The sequence below is a fragment of the Coptis chinensis genome, chromosome 3, assembly GCF_015680905.1.
Source record: "Coptis chinensis isolate HL-2020 chromosome 3, ASM1568090v1, whole genome shotgun sequence".
NCBI lineage: Eukaryota > Viridiplantae > Streptophyta > Magnoliopsida > Ranunculales > Ranunculaceae > Coptis > Coptis chinensis.
In genome coordinates this window covers 12,762,698-12,770,207 of record NC_141458.1, presented here as the reverse complement: position 1 = coordinate 12,770,207, position 7,510 = coordinate 12,762,698, and positions in this window count along the sequence as shown.

Here is a 7,510-nt window from a genome sequence, read left to right as displayed (position 1 = left end):
ATCTTCTTCCCAGGATTGCATTAAATTGCGAAGTGGAGTCCACGACCATGAAGCGGGTGAACACCGTTTACGGACCTGCGATTCTTGGTAGCTCCGGTTCCCTATAGGTTCGGTCATGCTCTTGTTGAATCAAACAGATTGGTCAGGGGAGGCTTCAATTGTTTCTTCTCAATGTTCATTTCCTCCATCGCGACCGCTAAAACAACAAATCAATTGAGCTTCCGCGATCTATTAACACCCCTCTTCACCATGTAGTTACCCATTGCTATTGTTATCACCGGTAGCATCCTCGTGGGGAGAGATTACCGCTTCGGATCCTTTTGGCGTGAATTCTATCTTCCCATCCCTTCCGTGGTTTCAGGCGGCGGCGGAATACTTCGAGACCTCATTTATCTGGCGTAAGCCGGACGCGTCCTCCTTACTTTGTCCACGATGAGCATTCCTTCCTATTGTTTCCCACTAAAGATGACATTGATGGTTCCTAGGATCCTCGCTCACGGCTGGCGCTTCTTTGATCGGATGTGCCTCCACGATGAACTCTCAAAGAACCCTTTTCTATCATTCTCTCTACCTGACCAACTTAGCGAAACACTCATTGGTTACGTGGTTTGGATCCGTGGTATCGCCAAAGCGGCTTCTCTTCCAATTCTCTAGGCATGCTTCTCGGTCCTTCAAAATCTTTGCATCCCTTTGATTAGCGGCAATATCTCTTCTAAAGTTTTGTTCAAAGGAGTTGTCGCTATATCGCGGTATGTTTTTTCTCGCGAATGTCTCTCCTAGCCATGTCACCGACCTCTCTCGACTTTGTGTGTGTCTCTTCCTAAGAAGATCCCCCCTCACGGACGCGGCTTTTCCTCTGTCTCTCCGGCCGTTACGTCTACACTATGCACCGATTTCTCCGTCTTCCTAGGCTCCTTAGCGGTTCTCTGCGGTATATCCTCATATCGTATGTACTTCCGACCTTTGGATACAACGCATGTAACGTCGTGACTTCAATTTTGGATCTGATTCGTGGACTCTAGTACTCGCTTCAACCCATGCTTTGGAATGCTATTCTTGCGGTGTGCTCATCAAATTCTCCACCCTCAACATCTCCTCCTTGAACCTACACAAAAAATTCCCTCGGTGTCTCCGGCGGATTTACGTTTGACATTGAAGAGGTCCGCGATATCCACAACTCTCCGTTTCGATGAATGAAATGGTCCACAAATGCTGTTCCAACTCCTCGAACTTATTTATCTTTGCGTGGCGTCAATCGGTAATACCAATCGAAGCTCCCCTTTCGGACTAGCGGGGAACATCATGCGGTGGAGTCCGTCATATTTACTCTCTTGCCACAGCCGCATCTGGCCGCCTAAAGTGGTGTAAGTGGTCGCGGGATCACCCTTCCCGTCATATCGCTCGAACCTCGGTTGCGTAAACCTCTTCGGTACCTCGGAATTCCAAACAGAATATGCTAGCGGGTTCTGATTAAGTCCGGCCACCACCTTCTTCACCGCCCCTTGGCTTTCTTTTTCCACCGCCCGACTTATTTCTCTATCCTTTTCAATCATTGCACGGATCACCTCGGCGTGACCCTCCCTCAAGATCACCTCTTGGCCGCCCGGGCGCTTCCTCGCTCTGTTCCCCCACCTCGCTATTCTCTGGCTCTCTAGTCCCCTCCCCTCTTTGTGTAGTTTCCCTTTCTCTTCTAAGATCTTCATTCTCCTCCCTCAATCTCGCTACTTCTTCCTGCAAGAGTCTGGTTGCCTCCGCCGTCTCGTCTTGAACTTCCTCTGGTGTTTCTTCCAACTCCACACTCAGAGCCTCTTCCTCATCGATTCCCTCTCTCACTTTTTTTGGTCTCCCTCTCCCTTTCTTAGCTATCATTGCCATCCTATAACCCTTTCTTCTTGTCTCTAAATCGTAGGTCACTCCGGCGATCCCCACAGACGGCGCCAAATGTATGATCAGATTTTCTCACTCTGACTTCCTCTCTCTTCACCTATTTTTCTCTTTTTCCTCTCTCTTTCTTTTTCCCCCTTGTCTTCTTATACTTCATAACCGCTAACTGCTTTCTGATTCCACGATCTCCACCTCTCCCTTCCATAACCGCTAACCGTCCACTACGGCCTCAAGTATCGCGGCCTGTATCCTATGCTCTCACTCTCTGGTCTCTTAAGTTACCTCGGTCTCTGGGACATGTCATCCCCATGATCATGAATTTGGTAGATACAGTTTAACCGCCCAAAAAATAATAATAATAACAATTGTAAAAATTCACGTTGAAGCATAACTTATTTATAGCAATTTGTTTTTGACCTTTATTGTCAATGTGTTACAATGAAAATAGCAACTGCGTTGATGATGTTCTAACCTACAACCTTTACACAACCGAGCTGCTATGTCAATGATATCATTTCAAACTAGAAACTCAGTTAATATCCCTGAATCATAGTCACATTCAATAATATAGTTGTCCCAAATGAGTTTGTACAATGTATAAATGTGATTATAAAAAATAGAGTTTGTATAAATGTATAATCATGCTCGTTATAAAAAAGAAGAGCTTGGATGGTGGTTAGCTGGTATGAGGGTATTGACTTATTATGAGTGGGTTTTGCTGATTAAACAGTGTGTAGAAAACAAGTGCAATAAATTAGGTAGATAAGAAAGTATAAGGTTTTGAAGAAGGTTGTATTTTCAACAGTGGCACATATAACTAGGCGTCCTACAATTAATCCTCTCCCATTCCTCACCCAAATTCAGACTAAAGCTTGAGTCTCAGCCCTCAGCATGCTACAGTCAATGAATGCGTTGCACTGCAATCCTCAAAACCAACTCCCCAGATTTATGAGAGAGAAAAGAGAGTCACCACTTCTTCATAGCTGTCTCTTAACTGATTGCATTTACAAGAGTGCTTCATTAGTTCATCACCTCCATCCATTCCATTTGGTGAATGTGTTCAAATATTAAGAAGCCATTCAATCTTGACTTGGATACAGCCATACTGGCCTCACTGCTGGGTCTCAGTTCCACTGCATAATTTCCCAAACACTATAAATAAAGTTTTTGCTTCCACCATATTTTGCATTTCATGCAGCAAGAGATGAGTGCTTCAGTAGTGAGATTGGTTTTGTGTTTGTTGCTTTTGAGCACTCTTGCTCTAACAACCATAGAAGCAAGAAGAATCCATCCTCAACACAAACAACACCAAAAGAAAGAAGAAGAGAAGAGAAGAAGCAGTCGAGGCAGATCAAGCAGTGGTAGGAGAACAAGAAGGCCAAGTTCATCATGTGATCCTCTGTATCAGTACTTGTTTGGAACCTGTGGTCAATGGCCATTCTCTCGTTCACCTTCACCTAATAACCCTTTTCTTCCTACCACACCCTCGCCTAGAAGGCCACCTTCACCCAGAAGGCCGCCTAGAAGACCGCCTTCACCACCACTGCCTATTCCCCCACCTCTCGTCGCTTCTCCTCCTCCTCCTCTACCTATACCGCCTGTCGTTGCATCTCCTCCCCCTATTGTCCAACCACCAACATTGCCTTCTCCTTCTCCTCCAATCTCCTCTCTCCCACCACCTGCACTCCCATCTCCACCACCTCAACTTCCATCACCGTCACCTCCAGTAGCTGTCCCTTCTTCGCCACCTCCTGCATCACCACCACCAGCATCGCCTCCTCCTGCATCACCTCCCCCTGCATCACCACCTCCTGCATCACCTCCGCCACCATCACCACGCCCACCATCTCCACCCCCACCATTGGAATCACCACCACCTCCATTGGTACCATCTCCTCCACCACCACAAATATTTCCACCACCACCATTGGTACCATCTCCTCCACCACCACAAATATTCCCACCACCACCACCTCCAGAAATAATATTGCCACCGCCACTTGTTCCACCACCAGATATATTTTTCCCACCACCACTAGTTGCATCACCACCACCAGATATATTTTTCCCACCACCTTTAGTTGCATCACCACCACCAGTCATAGTTGAATCACCAACAACAATCCCATGGTTATCACCACCAGATATAGATACCAACCCATCATTCTTACCTATATTTTCACCACCACCATCAGTCCCTCTACCAGAACCCACTGACATTCTTCCACCTCCCTCAGTATTCCCAATATTCTTCCCTCCGCCATCATTTCCTCTACCACAACCACCTGCAAATACATTTCTTCCACCAATTACTCCAGATATACCACTATTGTCTCCTCAACTACCATTTCCACTTCCACCACCTACACCCACAATAGATGTCAAACCGGCCCCGCTGCTGCCTTCATTTCCTTTACCACAACCACCTGTTGTTGTTCTTCCACCTCAAGAACCACTACTACCACCTTCATTTCCTCTTCCACAACCACCTGAAGTTATCCTTCCTCCTCAAGAATCACTACCACTTCCTCCACCATTCCCTGTAGTTGTTGAACCAACTGAACCTGGACCGCCATTGCTTCCCTTCTTACCTCCACCATCGTCTGATTCCCCTCCTTTCAAGAAATGATTCTCAAGTTAGCATGTTGTCTAGTATTTTTATTATTTTGATTCTCTTATGTTTAATGATTCTAAAGGTATATAACAAGATGTTTTAGTTTTTGAGCAAGTGAGCTGAGGTTGTTCATCTGAACTTGCTATTACACCTAATTGTGATATGATCACCTTCTTCAATCATGTTGTGTTTTGAACTAAATGAAATTCACATAATTCACATGCATGATTCTAGTTCAGTTGTAATCTTACCTGAAGTTTGGATTATGTAAATGTTGACTTTTGGAAATGTTTCTTTGAATATGCAGAGGCTCAAGTTTTCATACAATGCATAACAGTTTTTAGCTCCGATCCATAGTCCACACCAATGCAGTTTTGCACCCAGAATTGCTTTTTGAAAATGCGCGCCATTTTACTAACTTATTAAGTTACCAGTGTCCAGTACTACAGATTGTGGAATTCAGCCAACGAGGGAAACTTTTTTTAAAGTAAATACTAGAAGGTTCTACTATACATATACATACATGTGTAATAGAAGTCAATAACAAAAATACATATCCATGCGTGGTTATTTCCATAGGAAGTTTTGATAATTAAGGTATGTAGGAACAGGAACAGAACGACTAGTTCCATTCGTCAACAATATAATGAAACTAACTATAGATTATCATGAACTGAATGTCTGAATGACATTACTGATTGCATATCTACTATCATCTCTCTCTATATTAAAGCAGAGTACATCTGACATGGACAGTCTCTATCTTTGGTGGCACTCTCCCTAGAGAGAGTGAAGCCAGGTTGACACTCTTAATAATTATATCTTTGTGTATTTAGTTTCCTAATTAAACTATAACTTATACTAAAAAAAATGGTAAACAAATATAAGCACAATTAGAAATCAATTCTAATTTTGATCAATTTAGACACACGTAATCGCCCCAAAAAATAGATTGATATCTGCCTAAACCAATATATTGATTTAATGTGAAGACCTCCACCACAAAGTTAATGGATTTCTTTCTCGGTAAGTTTAGCATACGTCTTTGTATGTATTGGAAATAAGTAGAGTTCAATTAATTGCATTAAGTGAAGACATATCTTAAGTGAATATATCTTCAAAACTATCATGAAGTCCTCTTTGTTGAACACAAAAAATTATAAAATTTGAGGCAGCAACATATTTGATTTTTTGTTATAGTTATGTATTAATTATTCAACTGTCTCCATACACTTTCTCCTTAAAATCTGGATCACTATGACAGTTTTTGTTGTTGCAATCAATACCAAAAGAACTCCAATCATAACAAACAGTGCAGCGCAGCGCTGATTGCAAGCCAATGTTTGCTTATGGCCGGCGTTGTGGTGTTATAGAATTAATATCGTAATCAATAATATGAAAATGCCTTATCTTGATTTGCTATTTTAGATTACTTGAATAAAACAATAGACACATAAAATAAATCTAAGTTACACTATTTGGATTCATATTAAATTATTTTTGAGAACATGTGGTGTGTATGTAATAAGTATTTCTTTTCAGAATTATAAGAAAATTGTGAGATGTAGCAAATTAAAAGTTGTGTTTCTTTTTAGTTTCTATTGAAAGAGAGCTTCGCTCTTACTAATAATGTAATTTGAAAATTCTATGGGATTCCATGTAATTAGTAGAACAATTTGTACGAGTTATTTCTTTGGCACTATTTCTCAATCGTCGTCTGACATGTTCATTACATGCATGAGTAATAATTATTACTCATGGATGAATATCTTTATAATAGTACACAATTACTCTTTATTGGTTTAAGATTACGTTGTGATTATCCAAGACGACATTGGCTAATAATTTGTCTAACTGAAATATAATAGAATGTGTAATTAATGCCTTATTTAATTATCGCTTTGACTACGGAATTTAAGAAATACAAAATTCATGCATGTATAATCCCCACATTTTAAAATGTAATATGGCTCAAGTCAAATATAATGGATAGGCAGTAGTAACTATGGATCAAGAAGTATTTTTGAATGTTTGATTCTCGATAGAGTAATTAAAGAAGACCCTTCTACTCAAATGTGCATTATTCGAGGAAATATGTCAGTTTGGCTTGCTAAAAAAGGATATTCTTATTATGAATTATTGTGCATAAAATCTATAAAGATTCAAAATATATGTTTTCAAAATTTGCATTACAGAAATGAAGACAGGAATTATCCAAAATTTGTGTAATACACAAATTATCAAAAAGAGTCGGTCATATGGCCAAGTCAAAAACCTTGTCTATATACTAAAACAGAGACCTCTAATGGAAGATTTTCTCTCTCCTATGTGGCACTCTAATATGAGAGTTAGTTTTTTCTCTCTCGTGACACTCTAATATGAAAGATAGTCTTTTCTAATAGCCTATAATCCCACGTACATGGAATCTCTTTGGAGAGTTTGAGTGTATTTATAATTCTTATATTTGGAGAGTTTGAGTGTATTTCCAATTATTATATATTTGATCAAATAAAAAAAATTGTTAAAAAATAGGTGATTTGTAAAAGGTAATTTCTTATTACGAATCAAACACTTTTAGTATTCCAATTCTTATATATTTGATCAAACACAAAAAAAATGCTAAAAAAAAATGATTTGTATAAACTAATTCCCTATTACAAATCATACAATTTTAGTGTCTATGATATAGCACCGACTTATTTCGAATATATCCTTAACACGGCCTCAAAACATAGTTAAAAACAATTATACACAAAATAACATCACAAAATATATAATAGAAAATGAAAAAAAAAAAATAACGACAAAACAATAATGACAAATATTTTAAAAGATATATAATACTGAATATGAAACTAACGTCAAAAAACAATTAATGGGGAACCGAAAACTGGATGCAAATGCATTGAACTAATCTCAAATGATATTTAACGAGAAATCGGAAACTGGATGCAAATGCAAGCATTAAACTAATCTAAAAAGTAATTAATAGAAAATTGGAATATGGATACA